The sequence below is a fragment of the Scaptodrosophila lebanonensis genome, unplaced genomic scaffold (assembly GCF_003285725.1).
Source record: "Scaptodrosophila lebanonensis strain 11010-0011.00,11010-0021.00 unplaced genomic scaffold, SlebRS2 tig00000092-arrow-pilon, whole genome shotgun sequence".
NCBI classification, from domain to species: Eukaryota; Metazoa; Arthropoda; class Insecta; order Diptera; family Drosophilidae; genus Scaptodrosophila; species Scaptodrosophila lebanonensis.
Window position 1 is genome coordinate 1,429,088 of NW_022060566.1, and position 19,995 is coordinate 1,449,082.

The 19,995-nt window shown below is 34.3% G+C and overlaps 1 protein-coding gene across 1 annotated transcript in view; it reads left to right on the top strand.

Moving 5' to 3' along the window:
- Positions 1–19,995, top strand: part of LOC115627111 (zinc finger CCCH domain-containing protein 13) — a 72,509-nt gene that overhangs the window by 23,169 nt on the left and 29,345 nt on the right. Inside the window, exon 2 of the mRNA XM_030522677.1 lies at positions 10,082–10,151. The gene's annotated coding sequence lies outside the window, so the exon portion shown is untranslated. The remainder of the gene's footprint in view (positions 1–10,081; positions 10,152–19,995) is intronic.

Genomic DNA, 19,995 nt, shown 5'->3' on the forward strand with positions numbered 1-19,995 from the left:
AAGAATCCACAGCAATAACTTAATTTCTAAGCTCCATGTAATCTTGTCCTTTGTAAGCTAACACTAAGTACAACTGATTTAATAATTCTGCTTTTAGAAACAAAGATCTTAAATAAAACAAAAATTGAAAGAGACGTTTGTGTGTCAGGGCGACACGCGATGGAAGTGAAACTTAATGGTTGCATTCGAATGATTTAATTTGAATTTATTTTGTTTAGATTGTCGAGGGAGCCTTAATTCATCAATAATTGTAGGCTAATGTAAATTTGACTTGAAAAGAATGGCTAGAGATTGGTTATCGCTCCCGGTTAGCGCTAAGAAATGCCTTTCAAAACCGCTATGAATAGCTAGAAACTCCGCTCGAAAATGGCTAGAAAAACAATCATAAGTAGCTAGCGAAAGGGTGGAAAATCCGCTAAAATCCTCCAGAAAATATGTAGAAAACTCACAGAAAAATAGATGGAAAGCTCCACTAGAAAAAACCTTTAAAAATGGCTATAAATAGCCTTGAAAATTCCACTCGAAAATGGCTAGAAAAGCAATCATAAGTAGCTAGAGAAAGGATAGAAAATTAGCTCAAAATCTGCAAGAAAATGTTTAGAAAACTCGCAAAAAATAGATAGAAAACGCCTCTAGAAAAAAGCTTCAGAAACAGCTATGAATAGTTGCAAACACAATCATAAGTAGTTAGAGAAAGGGTAAAAAATCCGCTTAAAATTCGCCAGCAAATATGTAGAAAACTCAACAAAAAAAAATAGATAGAAAACCCCGTTAGAAATTAACTTTGAGAACGACATGAATAGCTAGAAAGCACACTCGAAAATGGCTAGAAAAACAATCATAAGTAGCTAGCGAAATGGTAGAAAATCCGCTAAAATCCACCAGAAAATATGTAGAAAACTCAAAAAACAAAATAGATGGAAAGCGCCGCTAGAAAATAGCTTTAAAAATGGATATGAATAGTTGGAAAAACAATCACAAGTAGTTTGAGAAAATATGTAGAAAACTCAAAAAAAAATAGATAGAAAGTAGCTTTGAGAACGACTACGAATAGCTAGAAAGCACGCTAGAAAAACAATCATAAGTAGAATATTAGCTCAAAATCCGCAAGAAAACGTCCGGAAAATTTCCAAAAAATAGACAGAAAACCCCTCTAAAAAATACCTTCAAAAACGGCTATGAATAGTTAAAAAATCCGCTAGAAAATGGGTAATCATAATGATCTAGAGAAAGGATAGAAAATTAGCTCAAAATCCGCCACAAAACGGGTAGAAAAGCCAGTAAAAATTTATAGAAAAACCGCTAGAAAATGGATAGAAACACCGCTATTAATAGCAACAAAGCGCACAAAAAAAAAAATAGAAAACTCACCGTTAACAATGGTTGCTGAGACAGCTTTCTAGAGCCTTAGACAACGCAGTTCTACTTCGCATGAAAAAATAATTCTGGAGCACCCGAAAACCACAAGAAACAGCGACTCTTAAAAATCAAGACCTACTAAGCTAGGCATAAATAAACAGCTGTTAACAATCGCTAGTTTATTTCAATGTACCATCGTGCAGCAATGTGATTTGAAATATGACCAATATTTCAATATTTCCGCTGTTTGCATTCAATTAGTAATTTCAATATCGCCAGCTGATCTACTTGCGCCTGTTTCCGTGCTGTTGGCTTCGTTACACAAAAGGTTGCCGATTCAGCAATCAAAACCCTCACATAAGAAGTATAACTTTCAAAAAAAAAAAAAAAAAAGCTGACGACATGTATTTAGGATGTGAGGGAAAATAAATTGCTTTGCAGCTGTCTCTCCTCCCCTTCAACTAATTGGTTAGCTTTCGAACAAAGTCCCACACTAAAGAGCACATAAGTATATGGTATTTTAGAGTCAAAGTAAACAATTTTGCAATGAAGGCTGCACAGCGATCCAATGTTAGCTACGGACCATTACTTGGGCCTGACCACGAGCGTGCTTGGCTAGACAAATAGGCGGGCAATTAAACTTGTCAACCACACATGCAATTAAAAGCATCAGAGCCGTAACGGTACTTGAACCCAACTGAGGCATTGAACTTAGGGCCCGTTAGCGGCAAAGCAAAGCTGAAGACGAAGAAGAGACGTGCATATATAACGCTCCATAGATATTCAAATATTCATATCTTGATTCTAATAAATTATACGTATATTTCGTAAATGTTTTGTGTTTGGAAATAAAGCCTATTGATTATGAGCTTTCCTTTACGAAAACTTTTCGCATGAGCTTGACAAATTAATTTATCCGCCGCAATGCGCCACATATCGAATGAATCGAAGATCAGGAAGCAAAAGCAAAAGTGTGACATAATAACAACTAACATCAGCCTACCTATTCGAGGAGAGAGAGAGAGAGAGAGAGAGCGATTGACAGAGTTGCGGAGGGTGAGACAAAATCATGGGTTCGTTTCAGCAATGAATAGGAAAAAAAAAAAGTACCACTATATATATATATATATATATATATATATATATATATATATACGAGTATACATCGTCTGCGGTTGTCGGCACCACCATAACCACCAGCGCCACTCAATTCCATTCGATTCAATGAAAACGTCTAATGCCACACAATTATGCCATTAGATGAGAGTGGCAGTGTCTGTCAATACCTGCTACTTAGCCATAACTACAGTGCAATACGAATACGATCGATTACAGGCGTAACACTTCCCCCTTTTTCAAACTTCACGTCACTTTGCTTTTCGTTGCCTCTTCACACACACACACACACACACACACATGCTAAATACACTCACAACTAAGTGCATGTTTCTACAAACAAAAAACACTAAAAAAAATAACTAAAACAAAATGTGCGCAAAAACCTTAATTACAACAGAAACAGCAACAACAACAACAACGACAACAACAAAGGCAGCGGGTAGGAGCAGTCGCAGAGGTAACGAAAACCTCAATCCCGGCACCAAACGCAGCCCCCTAACTCGACCATGGCTATCATATGACCACGCTCCATTCAAGCGTTGCGTTTTGCAATGCGCACCCTGTACAACAAATATTTATGTGTGTACGAGTATATATTTACAAAAAAAAAAAAAATAAGAAAAAAACAGCGACAAATATATTCGCTGCAAATGGTGATGAGTCGTGAGTCGTGCGTGAAGAAACTTGAACGCAAATTAATCGGAATAAACAATTTGAATTCTACAAGTACTTGCAAGAAAATCAAATTTCGTGGGATCCCTTACCCTTTCAGACCCAATATTGAATATTTTTTTATGATTTTTGAAATACACCTAATTTTGTTTTTGCACTGGAAATGCTGAAAAGTTTTTCTCCAAATTCAATCTTTTTCAAATAACAAGTTGAAATATAAATTTATGTAAGAAAAAGCAATCAAATCTATATATTTTCCGAGCTGGAAAATAAATTAAAAGCAGTCTTCAAAGGCTCCTAAAAGCACCTACCAACATTTTTTTGCAGCATTTCCTGCATTTCCATCTTCAGAGCTGCCTAGAATTTCACGCTTTATTTATTTAAATCTAAATATCCTTCCAACTATGCGAAAGTTAAGGTTCAAACAGGCTGATAATTTGTAGAAAAATTCTTTTAAAGATGAAGCTTAATCTTTCTGAATGCTTTAAATCGGTTTAGAAATTCATTTGACCAACCTTTGTGTGTAATTTCATGACTTTCTCTGAATTATGTTAATTAAGTTCTCATAAAAGGCTTTTAATATCGAAATTCTCAATATGTCTGAGAAAATGCAACCAATTCTACAGAGTCTCTAAACTGAGAAATAAATTAAAGCAAATCTTCAAATTCTTTAAAGATGAAGTTAAAATCACCTTCTGAATACCCTTAAATCGGGTTAGGAATTGACTTGAAAAAAATTATTATGTAATTAAATGACTTTCTCTTAATTAAAATTGTTAATAAATAATAATATTAAAAGCCTTTTAATATCGAAATTCTCAATATATATGAGGAAATGCAACCAACTCTACAGAGTCTCTAAACTGAAAAATGAATTAAAAGAAGTCTTCAAGTTAAAAGTTAATGTCAAAGACAAAATCTCCTTCTGAACGCCCTTAAATCGCAATTTTTTTTCTCTTTGGAATTGATTTAAAAAACCTTTGTGTATTATTTGATGACTTTCTCTGAATTATGAAAGCCCATTAATATCGTCTTTATCACTAAAATGCAACTTTGCAACGCGCTCATCTCTAGTTTGCAGACATCTCAGATGCTTAGCTACCGCCGTACAGTACCTACTATAGGCACAAAACCATGCCAATACTATATACAAGTACGAGTACATTGGGGGTACCTGTAGCCACACCATTGTCTTTTGTGGGTCTTCGATTATAATGAGTCGACGGCTGGATGGGTAGATGAGTGACTGAATGATGTAATAATCAGCGACTTCAGCTCAGCTTTGTTTAATTTGCTTGCCGCTCTGTGGTCGTTGGGTCTGACTGGAAACAAAAAACTGAAAAACTAAAAAACTGATTAGCCGACAGCAATGCGTTGCTTCCTTTTCACGGAGGAAGACGCAAGCAATCTAACGAATTGAAATAGTATTTGGTACGAAGATACATCACAGCACATCTACGAATTAGTTATGCTTTCCAAGACAGCAGATTTCTTTGCTGGGGTCACAGCCAAAACAGCGATATGCCCCTTGGACAAACACAAAGAATCTCAACTTGAGCGTACAGTTTTGCATAAAGTATTCCCATTTATATTTGATCTTAGCATGTATTTTGAAGTCAATAAATAACGGCTTATATTCCTAGATATTTAATTGAATAATATTGACATTGATTTCTTTTTTACACTTATACTTGTACTTGTATGTGTAACTTATTTTTCAAGAAACATTGATTCTTATTGGAAGAGCCCTTTCCATTTATTTAATTGAATTAATGACAATAATATTTTCCTTACAATTATACTTGTATGTGTGCAGCATTTTTCCCGAAAAATGGCTAGAAAATCAATGCCATCCAGATGAAGAAGCAGAAGAAGAAGGAGAAGAAAAAAATAGGAACACACTTTTTTCGTTGGTAGAAGCGTATTGTCTCCAGCATAAAGAACCTGCCACAATGATGGAAAGGAAATAATCAAAAGGCCCTCAGGCGACTATATGTATGTTCATGTTAATCTATGAAACATAGAAAGGCTGAGATGAAGTTAACTTTCTGTAAGCTTCATCTAAAAAAATTAAAAAAATAAATATTTTAATTGATGCGATTAGGTGCGCAAATCATTTTTGCGCAGAAATCAGTCACAGTTTTCAAGACGGCCTTGAAAAGTTAATTTAAAAAAAAGTTAATTGCAAAAGAAAGTGTTGTTTTTTTTTTGTCTAAAAAATAATATAATAATAATATTGACGTGCTTGTCTAATTATAAACACCTGTTATCGTAAGGACATTCTAAGCTACATTTTTTGATTTAAGGATTCTTTTTAAATTAAACAACTTGAAACTTTAGTTTGCTTGTTTCTCACAATTAAAAGGCACTTCGGAAATGAACTTGATGTTCTTTATGGGATAACCACAAACTTACAGATATTGGTTTGTTGCTATCAATATTGATATAATATAAATTGGTAACCTAATTCTGTTTTTACACGGTAGACTGGTTCCAGAAACAACCGTGTTAAAAAAGACATTGATTATAAGTATGCAAAAATAGGTGATTGGTTCCTTATCTCTAAAGAAATACTTATATATGAAATTTTTAATTTTCAAACCGTGTTATATCAAAATCGTGTAGAAAAGACCGTGTTATTCAATATCAAGTTTGCAGACGGTTGAACAACAACACAACAGTAAGACCGTAGAGTTCCTTGTCCTGAGACTACAAGGACTTCAGCAATACAAGTATATTCAACAAATCTTCTGCTCATCGAAACATTATTTGAAATTCCTTTGCATGCAGTTCTTTTGTTGCATGCAAATGGAAAAAGAATTCTCAAGCCTCATCACAATTTTTTTTCTCTTTGGTTTTGCATGTAGTTGTTGTTGTTGTTGTCGTTGTACAGACAAAAGTTACATATTTTTGTGGGTGCGTGTCAAGCTAGTTTTGTTTTAATTAACACTTGACTTTTAATTAACGCAAATGTCAATGTTATTGCCGCGACTTTTGGTCACGTATTCGGCTCGATTGCAAATCTCTGCCCACACACACACACACACACACAGATACATATACATATCCAATATATATATGTCGTATATATTTATGTAGCGTAGGTCTGGCCGCGTCACAATTTGTGCGAATATCAAAGAAAGCGTGACTTTTGTGACTTTTATGACTTTTGATTTCATTTGACGGTGCTTTTTTCTTCTTTTTAATTTCATTTCTGTAATCAACAAAGAGTTTGTTTTTTTTTTTGGCGTCACAGGCACAGCTGGTTGTCGTTTCATAATTGATTTCGTAAGCGCATTTTATAACTGAACACCAAAAATTTTGTAGCGCCCCCCTCGAAAACTGAATTCTCGCTGTCCTCTCTGAATGACCGAGCAACCCACATTGGCTGCCAAACAAAAAATCTTTGCAAGTGGTCGCTGGAGGGGGCGAGGGAGGGGGAGGGGCAGCTGCAACAATAGTGTAGAATTTTGTTGACTGACTGACTGAGTGAGTGAGTGACTGGGCACAGGGGCGTGGCACATTTCCAAACCAATAGAAATCAGCACACTGGCGATTACCCACGGCAAAACAAAAGACTTAGGAAACGAACTTGCTGCCCGAAACTCAAATGACGTAAAAAACGTGGCATGCACGCCAACTACAGCAACAACAGCAACAGCAACAACAACAACAACAACAACGACAGTAATAACAACAGCCATTGAAAAAATGTGAGGCAACAACAACAATAGCAAGCAGATGAAGAAGCAGAAGAAAAAAATAGGAACAAAATGATCAACGAATTAGTTGCCAAGTGGAGCATTTGTTGTTGTTGTTGTTGCCATACTTGTAGTTGTTATTGTTGCAGAACAAACCGCTCATTAGGCACATTAAATGCAACTGTTCATTGTAGTTGATTGTTGTTGTTGTTGTTGCTGTTGCTGTAATTACAAGCGCAGCAGCCAGCTAACAATAATAATAATAACAAAACTTAAACTAACAACAACAACTTCAACTACAACAAGAAAACTCACACGAAACTATTTATACATCAATAAATCTTGACGTAATGTGAAAAAGTACAGTTATTCGACATTCGTTCAACTTTTTGTTTTTCTCCACATAATTTTGAAATAAATGTAGCTGACAACATTTTTTTTTTTTTTTTTGAACATAATATGAGAAAAATATTCGTGTAATCTTTGAGTAAATTGCAAAACTTAACAGCTTTTTGCAATTGTGTTTTAAAGTGTTACATTCTGCAATTTATTTCTAAATAAACAACTGCTGGACTAATTTTTAATTAATACGATAATACTTATAATAATAATGACTTTAGTTTCAAACTTCACATCTAATGGGTTACAAAATAATTATCTATATTTCTCAAAGGTAATAACTTTGTCCACCAATTTATATACTCTGTTTAATTAAACTACTAAATAAACAAATACGAACAAATGCAAACAGCCTGAAAAACAGCGAAACGAATTGCGATAAATGATGCAAAAATTAAGCTAAAAGCAAGCAGAAACAAACAAATAAATGCAAACAGTTACAAATACAGACATAACTTCGAATAATTACTCAAATTAATAATGAAGTCAATAATAAAATGAAATGAAAACAACAAGATTGTGTTAAATGCAAACAAATTCAAATAAAGCGCAAATAGCAGATGCGTGGAAGTAAAAAAGTAATAAAATGTATTGCAACAAAATATTCAAACAAATACAAAGCAATATTCCATGAAATTCAAATAAATAAATGCCAGCTTTGCTGAAACTTTAAACGTAGAAATAACATTTAAGCTGATGGAAATACTGTGGAGCAGAGCGAGGCACTTCTTCATCATTTTTGTTTAAAAAATACTTTTTTTTTTTAAAAAAAAGTAATGGTTGCTTTAAAAGAAACATCAAGCAGGCCGAACCCGCGGCTCCACTGTTCTCGTGGCGCATATAAACAGCTTTATATGCCAATTAAAGTAGAAGAACAAATATATTAAATAAATAATAAATATTCCAAATAAATTTAAATGCAACAAACTCCTATTTATGCGTAAGTTCGATACGATATCTTAGTTTTTACACCGATAGTTGCTATGGCTGCTGTACGACATGGTCAATCGACTTTCCTCATACTTTAGATTGTGGTGAGGCGCTATAAAAGACCAATAAAGAAAAATAAAATAAATACCAATAATACTTTAAAAAAAATCGTAATAAATAAAAACGTTTTATGTAGAAATGTAGCTTTTGAATTATTTATTCTATAGCAGTAAAAAGGTGTATAACATCAACATATAAAATAAACTTGTGTTGCATGGGAACTAGAAGAGTCTACGTGCCGAGTTTGTTTAATGTGGGCTCAGTCGTTTCCGAAATACAGACGTTCATCCAGACAGACGCTTGTCACAATTTGTTTATAGTGCATGGAGTGCCGTCATCCTTTTGTTAGTTACCCTTCACTATAAAGACAAAGCATTTATATAGAAATGCATGCAAATACAAACAATATTAGTTATTTCTTTGGATGCAAACATTTGATGCGTAATCAAAGATTTCTCTGAAATATCGACTTCGAATGAAGGTGCCAATTGTTTAATAGTATGTGAGTTATGAAATATAGTATTGTTAATGCTCCCATTTGTTCGTGTTCGCGCTTTCGAATTATGCAAAAGCCACTGTAAAGCTGCTAATATTATTTATAGGCATGCGCACACACACATATGCACGTTTGTATGTATATAGTATGTATGTATGTGTGTTAGGTCGATGTGAGTGTGTCACACAATTTAGGCAAGAAGAAATTTTTTCCTTATTTTGTTTCTGTGCTTTTCCGCTTTTCTGCTTTGCTGCTTTGCTGCTTTTGTGCTCGAACGGGTGTGGGAAAAGTGCAGGAAAAGTGCAAAGTTGGTGCACAGCATCTCTGCTCACGACCTGAGCGGCGGCGATGTAGACGATGTTGGTCGGCATTGTCTTGGCGCAGAGTTGACATGAGAATTAGGCACACGGCTGGCAACAAACAAAGCGACCGACCAACCGACCAACCGACCGACCGACCGACATACAGACACAACAAAGACCAACCAAATGGACAGACGAAGCGCAGCGAAGTCGGAAGAAGAGCTTGCACATTTTTTTTTCTTCTTTTTTCTAAAGCTTTTTCTGTGCTACATACAATATAAAAGGTTGCCTAGAGTCGCTCGTCATTCTCATCCTCATCCTCAGCCCCAACCTTATCTGCTTCTGCTTCTTCTTCTTCTTGGAGTTTGGGGTTTTTTTTTTTTTTTTTTTTTTTTTTTGGGTAACGTTCAGCACGTTTGTCGATGCAATTTCATAGATAACTGTTTTCATGTTTGGCAGCAAGTCGCCAAAAGTCAAAAAGCCGCCAACTCGACATTGCATAATATGGCAGCAATAACAACAACAACAACAACAGCAATGAAAACAATGCAAACGTTTGGAAAATGCCGCAATTACCCACAAACGGAAAACTTTGACGGTGGCTACTCGTACTCGTACTTCTGCTTCTACTAAGTGGGTCAGCCACCGACGTCATTTGTACAATCGGCGGCTTGTCGCGACCTGTTCAAAATTGGCACTCTGTTGTTGTTGTTGTTGGCAATCAGAATATAATTGTTCGCTATTTGCTTTTTAATGTTTGTCAGTCAACGTTTTTATGCGCTTGCAAAATATTTGGCTGCATTTTGTGATTTTCATTTTTTTTTCTGTCTTATTTTTCCGAAATTTTTTTTTAAGTCTTGCTGACATTTTCAATTGCACAAACAAAATTGTCTGCCTGTCTGTCTGTAAGGGGCTTGTTATGACATTTTTGTCAGTCAAATGTTGGGGAATGTGTGGGCTTGTCAATTCCCCCCCCCCCCCAATGCCACCTCTACCCATGAATAATAATAAGTCGCATTTTTGTTCATTCATTTTATTTGCAGAGCCACGCGAAAACGGTAAAGCAGTTGAAGCAAAGAAAAAAAAAAAACAAATTAAATTGTTCGCAAATCGGTAAGTTAAATGCCTAATTGTAATTGCCTTATTAAACTCATAATGAATTTTAATATTTGGCTAACGATTATTAGGCAAGTCCACGTGTTTCCAAGCTCCTAAGTACACCGTTCCCACAATTTTCCCCTGAAATATACTGTGCTTTACCAATCTTTGCTAAATATTTGACATAGTTTCACCGACTTTGGTTCAACTTCAGATTATGGTGAACCTCAATAAAAAAATTAAGCAACTACAAGTTGTTTGTCTACGATATCGCGATAAACAAAAAAGTATTTCGAACTAAGACTGAGTCTTGCTGCGTTAGCTTCTATGGCAGCTATATGATATAGTTCACCGATTTTAATAAAACTTGAGATAATGGTGCAAACCTGCAAAAAACAACTTGCAAAGATCAAATTTGTTTAGGTTTAAAAATAAATAGAAAAGTTGTTTGTACTATAACAGATTTATTTATTTTTATTTATTTATTTATTATTATTTATTTTTTCTTTATTTATTTATTTATTTATTTATTTATGTATTTATATTTTTTTATTTATTTATTTATGTATTTATTTATTTTTATTTATTTATTTATTTTTATTTATTATGTTTTTTTTCTTTATTTATTTATGTATTTATTTTTTTTTTTTATTTCTTTATTTATTTATGTATTTATTTTTTTTTTATTTATTTATGTATTTAGATAGTAAGTCGATTTTAAATAAACTTTAAAATATTATGAGGCACAAATCAAAACTTATAAATACCAGATTTGGCTACGATATCTTTATAAAGCAAAAATGTTTTATACTAAGATTGATATTTGGACAAATTCCATTTCCATGTATTCGTATATAAAATAATAGGGCTTTGCATGGTTTTTAATAAACTTGTTCTGCCCATATATGAGACAATTCTACTTACGAAGTTTGGTGTCCGTTTATGTTGTGCTTCGGTGTTCATACAGACGGACAGGCTGTAGACAGACGGAGAAAACCAGCGGACAGGCCTACATCTCTATATTGGTTTCCCAATTAAATTCAATTTGTGTGGACTTTTAGTTTTAAGCATTAAAGAACATTCAATAATTACCATCACTTAAATATTTCATAATAGCACAAATTTAAAAGAATTTTAGACTTAGACTCGATGAAGATAATTACTTATAAAGTATTTAATGAAATTGTGGTGCCAGTTTTCCAAGCAGGTCCTGCTTTGTTACTATCCAGCACTTAGCAGATTTAGGAGATTTGGCTTTGGGCAACTCTTTCTAAATGACCTCACAAACATCCCAAAAAATGAGATTTTGAAATCACTATGCGCTTTTTAGGACCCCAACTATCTCAATCCATCCTTAATATAACCTTTCCATATAGGCATGATTGTTCTCTTATTATATTATAATTGCAGAATCTGCTGCTTTAAATGTATTTATTCAAAGGACATTCCAGCGCTACAAATACTTTGAAATACATTAGAATTAACGCAAAAGCCATCAACAGTTGAAAAATAAATAATACTTAGGTCAACTAAATCAATTTGCTATTGTTTGTTTAATTTCAATTATTTAAATGTAATAAATATTCTGAAAAGAACGTGGCTTTAATGATTGCAGCATGCAGATAATTTATATTTACTACTTAAGTAGAGTAAAGTAAAGAACTATAGTTAATTTTCTAAGGAAGTTCAGAGTGAAGAAAGTTATGTGTATGTTTACCTTTTACATTTTATTTAACTTTATTCTACAACCTACAATGCTTTCTTTACAATATAAAAGCTTGCAAATTTATGAAGTGAACACTATTTCCTGATATTTCCAATTTGATAGACTCTATAGCATGAAAGCTATAGAATTTAAAACGTTTTATAGCCTTCGGCTTTATACAAGTATCTACAAGTACTTGTAGATATGCTACTTGAGCTATGATTAGTCAGTTTAAAGTTATTATCAAATAATGAATTAATTTTCTGCCACTATAATTTTATAACATTTTATTCATTTATTTCAATCGCCATTATTGAATTAAAGTCTCATAACAAAGCAGAGCTTTATTCATCGCATTTTATTGGATCGGTCTCTCAGACAAGTAATATGCAAATATTATGATCAATTTTCAAAGCAAAGCGCTTTCTTTCCTTGAAACTTATCGCCAAGTTCAATCAACTTTGAAACGACAAAATATTTAACACAGACACAGACACACACACATTGCAACAAAATAGTAGTTATAAAATGCATTTTGCTTAAATGACGGCATTGTTTGTGTTTTGTGTTCGCGTTTCACAGCAGCAACAATAAAATGCATTTTTATGATCGCAAATATGGGGAATGCAACAAAGGGCAATACAAAGCGCACAAAAGGCAATTTAAGCACACACACACACACACACAAATTGAATGTTAAATTGTTAATTGTGCATAAATGGGGGAAAAACTGAACAAATAAAAAACTAAACATACTCATACGAAATTTAAAAAAAAAAACAAACAAAAAAATGTCACAAATATTAGAAAGCGAGCCACGAAAAATGTGAAAATGTTAATGAACCATTTTCGAAAATCAAACACAAAAATGCCGAACGTGTTAAATGAAAATAAGAAATAAAAAAACACAAAATGCAACAACAACAACAACAATTGTGAACAATGTGCGTGTGACTGGCGATGACAGCAACAACAACAACAGCAACAGCAACAACAATAAAAGACACCAAGCTTTGCATCTCAATTGAATTGTGAAGACATGCAGCTTTAACGAGTTGGCCGAAATCAATTGAGTCGTAATTAAGTGCAGCAACAACAACTGCAACAATGGTGGTGGACAAGCAACAAACACAGCAACAACAACAACAGCAATGTTAACAGTAAAAACGTTCAACTGTTTACAAACAACTTGCACAATAAGTGTCGACCCACCCGACCCGTTTTCAATTACATTTTAACCTTCAATTTGTTTCTTTTTTTATTATTTTTTTGCTTTGAAATTAATGACCATTTATATGTATACTATGTATGTACATATATATATATATATATATATTTCGCTTGCATTTTTTTGTCATGCAGACCAGCAGAAGCCACAAAACTGCCAGACGGGCAGGCCATTTGGGTCCGAGGCTTGCGAAAACCTGCCAATGCCTGCTGTCCACTGTCTGCTGGCGTTGTCGAACACTGCGATGATCGTCAGCGTCGTCGTCGATGGTGATTTGTCACTGCTGTGATATGGCAAGATGACATTTGCTTATTATTGTTGTTGTTGTTGTTTTCGGGACGCCACAAGTCGCTTCTCACAGTGCCGCAACAGCCTATGGGGCATTAGCCAGGCCAGGCCAGACCAGACCAGACGCATCCAATAGCGATGGACGAGTGTACATTTGCCTGAGGCTGAGCTGGGCATTTTTTTTTTATATTCCTGCTCGGGGAAAGTCACACAATTGGAATGAAAACATTTTAAATATGATTAATGCTAGTATTTCTCATTTAAAAGCAGATGTTTCTGCATTCATTATGACATTTGAAAAGTTAAATTAAAGCAATTATTCTTATATGTTCTTCACTTTCTCACTCTCAAGGGCAATACAAAGCGCACAAAAGGCAATTTAAGCACACACACACACACACACACACAAATTGAATGTTAAATTGTTAATTGTGCATAAATGGGGGAAAAACTGAACAAATAAAAAACTAAACATACTCATACGAAATTTAAAAAAAAAAACAAACAAAAAAATGTCACAAATATTAGAAAGCGAGCCACGAAAAATGTGAAAATGTTAATGAACCATTTTCGAAAATCAAACACAAAAATGCCGAACGTGTTAAATGAAAATAAGAAATAAAAAAACACAAAATGCAACAACAACAACAACAATTGTGAACAATGTGCGTGTGACTGGCGATGACAGCAACAACAACAACAGCAACAGCAACAACAATAAAAGACACCAAGCTTTGCATCTCAATTGAATTGTGAAGACATGCAGCTTTAACGAGTTGGCCGAAATCAATTGAGTCGTAATTAAGTGCAGCAACAACAACTGCAACAATGGTGGTGGACAAGCAACAAACACAGCAACAACAACAACAGCAATGTTAACAGTAAAAACGTTCAACTGTTTACAAACAACTTGCACAATAAGTGTCGACCCACCCGACCCGTTTTCAATTACATTTTAACCTTCAATTTGTTTCTTTTTTTATTATTTTTTTGCTTTGAAATTAATGACCATTTATATGTATACTATGTATGTACATATATATATATATATATATATATATATTTCGCTTGCATTTTTTTGTCATGCAGACCAGCAGAAGCCACAAAACTGCCAGACGGGCAGGCCATTTGGGTCCGAGGCTTGCGAAAACCTGCCAATGCCTGCTGTCCACTGTCTGCTGGCGTTGTCGAACACTGCGATGATCGTCAGCGTCGTCGTCGATGGTGATTTGTCACTGCTGTGATATGGCAAGATGACATTTGCTTATTATTGTTGTTGTTGTTGTTTTCGGGACGCCACAAGTCGCTTCTCACAGTGCCGCAACAGCCTATGGGGCATTAGCCAGGCCAGGCCAGACCAGACCAGACGCATCCAATAGCGATGGACGAGTGTACATTTGCCTGAGGCTGAGCTGGGCATTTTTTTTTTATATTCCTGCTCGGGGAAAGTCACACAATTGGAATGAAAACATTTTAAATATGATTAATGCTAGTATTTCTCATTTAAAAGCAGATGTTTCTGCATTCATTATGACATTTGAAAAGTTAAATTAAAGCAATTATTCTTATATGTTCTTCACTTTCTCACTCCTGATGGCTGTTCCTCATCTACCAAGCAAGCCCCAACCATATAAGCTATCCATTCAGTCTTTCCCTGGAACACAAATTAACCTGAAAATCGACGTACCTATCAAGACCTGCTCTAAAAAAGTATAGACAATATTAGACTACACATAGACTACACATTGAATGTTCAACATCCATCCTAAATAAATCTCAACACTAACTGAGAGTCTTGAAGTGAGTTAAAAATAAAAATAAAAAAAAAAATGCACAAATCTAGGAATATTCAACTTCATGTTGGCTTCATTTTAAGTTTCTATTGTAAAGTAAATCGCTAACGAAATTGGCGTTTGAAGCACTTTTGCTTTTAAAAATGCCAGCAGTTAAATAAGAATCAACAAATATTGGTTAGATTTGGTACAGATTTTAATTAAAATTCAATTTATGAATAGCTGACAATATTAAGTACTGAGATTTCAGGAAGCACATCAGTCTTCAGATTATAAAAATGCCAGCAGATAAATAAGAATCAACAAATATTGGTTCTTCAAAAAACACAATCATGAGAAATGCTTACAAGACTTTACGATAAATACGAATATTTTAAAGAAATGCAGATTTTAGTTACAATTTAATTTATGAATAGCTGACAATATTAAGTACTAAGATTTCAGGAAGCACACCAGTCTTCAGATTATAAAAATGCCAGCAGATAAATAAGAATCAACAAATATTGGTTCTTCAAAAAACACAATCATGAGAAATGCTTACAAGACTTTACGATAAATACGAATATTTTAAAGAAATGCAGATTTTAGTTACAATTTAATTTAAGAATAGCTGACAATATTAAGTACTGAGATTTCAGGAAGCACATCAGTCTTCAGATTATAAAAATGCCAGCAGATAAATAAGAATCAACAAATATTGGTTCTTCAAAAAAACAATCATGAGAAATGCTTACAAGACTTTACGATAAATACGAATATTTTAAAGAAATGCAGATTTTAGTTACAATTTAATTTATGAATAGCTGACAATATTAAGTACTAAGATTTCAGGAAGTACATCAGCAGTCTTCAGATAAAGAAAATAATTAAAATATGACGAAAATTCACAATAACAAAATATCAAAATAACTACACAGTGATTAATAGAGATATATTTTTTTCAATTCAATTGTGGTATTTAAAATTCTTAGTAAATTCTTGAGTATAACCCGATTGGAGAAACTTGCCGTTAAGGTCAAAAACTTGGCTGGTACATCCTTTCTCCTGTGTCTCCATCGAGAGTTATTATTCGGATTCAATTGTTGGAATATTATGGATGGTTGCATTTCCATTCGCAATTTCCCATAACTATGGGCCATAGATCCAGATCAGCTTTAAAGTGATATTATAAGATTGGATTTTATGTTGCAAAGCGCAGCGAAGAGAGAGTTACGTCCCTAGTTTACATAATTACTAAATACCATCTAAAGTTAAGATTAACAAGCCTAAAAAAAAATTAAAATTTTGATGAAATAAAGAACGATGCGTTTAAATAATAGGTTATGCATATGATCAACAGAAAAACTGAACAAAATTTCAACTCAGTTCTATTCTAAGGTTCTTTTCTTAGTATATTAAAGAAAGAAAGCATTGTTAGTATAGATTAGATTAGATTAGTCTTAAGATACAGTTCGAAACAGAAACATGGGAGCCCAGGTTCGTTTTGTTTCCCTTTTAATAAAAATAACTTCTTAAGCCAATGCAGCCTGTTTCTTCGGCTTCAAACTGAATTGAGAGAACATTTTCAGTTCAATATTTCACTCTAATCCTCAAACTAAAACTATTACTTAAAATAAAAACTATTACTACTACCTGAAACTTATTACTTTACTAGAAAACGAATGGCGAAGCAATGCTCCAGCGTACAAGAGTAAAAAAGTAAAAAGTGTTTAAAGCCGATTCGAACTAAGCTGTAGGTTTTTAAAGTTGGCGGGCTAATCACGCGCCCATCTCTAGCCTCATATATGTCCGTTGGAATATGAGTGTGCGCCTGTCTGGCCGATAGGTGAAAGTTGCTGCCTGTCTCGCCGTTTGCCTGTCATGTTAAATGTTTAATTGCATTTATTGCCAATGTACGAGTACGTTGAATTATTTGCAACATTTTTGCGATGCGTTCAAAAAAACAAAATACTTTTTGTTTGCCGTTGTTTTTTAGTTTTTTGTTTTTTTTTTGTGTATACCCGTATTTTATTTGATGTTTTTATGGCGCTTTTTGCATGCATTTCACTTTTCAATGCGCGTGAAAATCGGCCACGCCCACCTGTTGGCAACGTCCTTCAGAAATGTGCCACAAGGCGAAGTGAACGTGTCGACGTGAAGGGGCACGTTGGCGGGTCAGACAGACAGACAGACAGACGTTAAGACTGTTTTGTCAGCCTGACTCAGGTGTGCGAGTCAGTGTGCTAGGCTCGCTGCCTTTCTCCTGCCGTTTGCCTTTTCTTTTGTAATTTTTACATCATTTTTTTGTTTTTGGTTGGCTTGTCGTAAAGTTTCTTTGCAATTTTCGGCAAGTTTTGTGGCCATTTTTGGCATGACGCGAAATCGGCCGACTGTAAAGCCACACACATATACAGAGACATCGTGTGCACAGGAGTGAGCGGCAAAGTGCATTTGGCGCCAACTCCAGCGACGACTTTCATTGATTTGCTGGCGCGCTCGAATAAAAACAAAAACAACAAAAGCAGCAGCAAAATTTCGTAGAAACAGAAAGAAGAAGAAGAAGAAACAAAACGTGGCCAAAAATGTCAAGACAATTTCACTTTTCATTGTTTTCAGCCGACGGGCAAGTAGCAAGGGGGATGTGAGGCGGACAGTGGCACATTAGCACACGATAAACGATTTTCCTTTTTGCCAGCTGCCGATTTGATTTGCAACGTGCTGACTAGCCAAGTTTGTCGCCTAAGTCTTTTGTTTTGCGCGTGTGTGGGAGTCGCAACAAATGGCCAGTTGTGACTATTTGGGGAAGCCAGCAAACACAATAAATAATAGACTAGGAAGTGATTTGCACAAATTTGGTTTGGAGCTTAAGGGTGGCTTTAGGTTTCAGACGATTTGAATACAAATATTATTATTGTGCTTGAAATATTTCAGATAACTCATGTTTCAAATAACTAGCTGGCCAATTGCTAATTGCGTTTATTTGTTATTTTATAGCGACTTATTGGAATGAATATTTAATAAATTTTAAAAATTAGTTTATTCTCTTCACAAATAGTTATGTCGCAAAGGAAGAACAAGAGAATAAATATTATTAATTGGCAACTACGCAATACAAATATTCTCAAACATTGATCTGTTAAAGATGAAATCGCCAAGATGAAAGCTAAGTATCAGGTCAAGCTTCAGGCCCACCCTAATAGACTAAAGCAGTATTTTACTTGGCTATCCATTTAATATCTATTCACGACTTTAGCGATGAAACCTCCCCACCCAGCAATAAACGTTAATGCCGTGCTTTAAATAATTAATTGTAATTCATTAAATAAATAAGATTTGCCTAAGAGAGAAGATTCGATAAATAAAAAAACGAGTTTAAAAAAATTAATTAAAAGCATACATTTTTTTAAATACAAAACAAACTTAAAACTTCACTTGGTTGTTGGCATGTTTTTGGCCAAAGAAGATTTTTAATGCAAATAAAACAGCCTTTCTGTTTTCAGTAAATATTACAAATCAACTATGTCCGATAAATAAATTGCTATATAAAACTGAATCGGCAATGATAAATGTTTTAAGCTTGAAGAATTGTGAAATAAATTCCTAAAATGGCTCATGACTGTCAACAATAAGCCTTGTGTGGCTTATGAATGGTTTTTTTTTTGCCATTAATCTATGATGAGCTTAACAATAAAATAAAAGTGAAATAAAGCTCAACAAGCCAAACAAATATTAAAACTGCTGGTAAAAGAAATGAACTATTCTTCATCGCAATTCAATTGTTGCTAATTATGCGTAAAATCAAATCATAAAATCATTTAAATGTAACTTTAAAGGCATAATTAAAGTGTATAAACAACAAATGAGAGTTAAAGGGTTTTGCATCAAAAACGAAGCTTTGCTATTTGTATTTCCTTAAAGTTAGAAGGAATTTAGAAATATTGCCTCTAAGAGGAGCACAGGGTAGTCAGAGTCGAAATTAAATTTTGGAAAATCTATAATTTACGGAAATATTAAAGCGCTTTGTGCTTATTAATTGAAATCGTAATTCAATTCAATAACAATATAAAATCAATTAAATTGAACTATACATTTTATGAAATAGGTAAAACAAGTTAATTAAATCATTTTTAATTTTCCAAAAGATAAAATAGTAAATAAATTAATCAAAATAAATAAATTGTCATTTGTTTTATGAATAATGAACAACATCTTGCCTGGAAGAAATTGTTCTTTTTGGGCAAAACACCATCAAATCTTGTATTTATGCAGCTTAAAAGAAAAAGGAACATAGCTGAGTGTGAAGCCCTGTAGAACTTTAATGGGCCTAGAAAAAAGCCGAAACTGTCAACACAGTCCAATCATCGTTGCAAGCCAACATTAAGGCGACAACTCGACTCTTGGCTACAATTGAATTGACCATAAAATCGAAGCCGTAGAAACAAACAAAGACACGAGGCGTGGGCGTCGTGAGAGTTGTTGTTAATGTTGCTATTGTTGTTGTTGTTGTTGTTGTTGTAGTGTCATTTACCATTTATCACCATTGTTGTTGTTGTTGCCTTTGTGTCTTGGCGCGCATGCAAATTGCGTGCATGACACTTGAAAGCATTCAAACAAAAGTAAGCCTGATTGATTGGAAATGTACACAAAGCCCAAACAATGGACAGCAGAATGGGGGGGGGGGGGGGAATGGTAGGACGATGGGACATAAAACTGCACGGGGGGGCGCCTCAAACACGCACAACACGCAGACAATTAACCTTGATTTGCGATACAGCCAGAGCGAACCTTTGTGCGCTTGCTTTGGTCGCTTGGTCGTGCAAATGAAGTCATTTCAAGTACGCAGGCATTGCGAACATTTTCGATTGA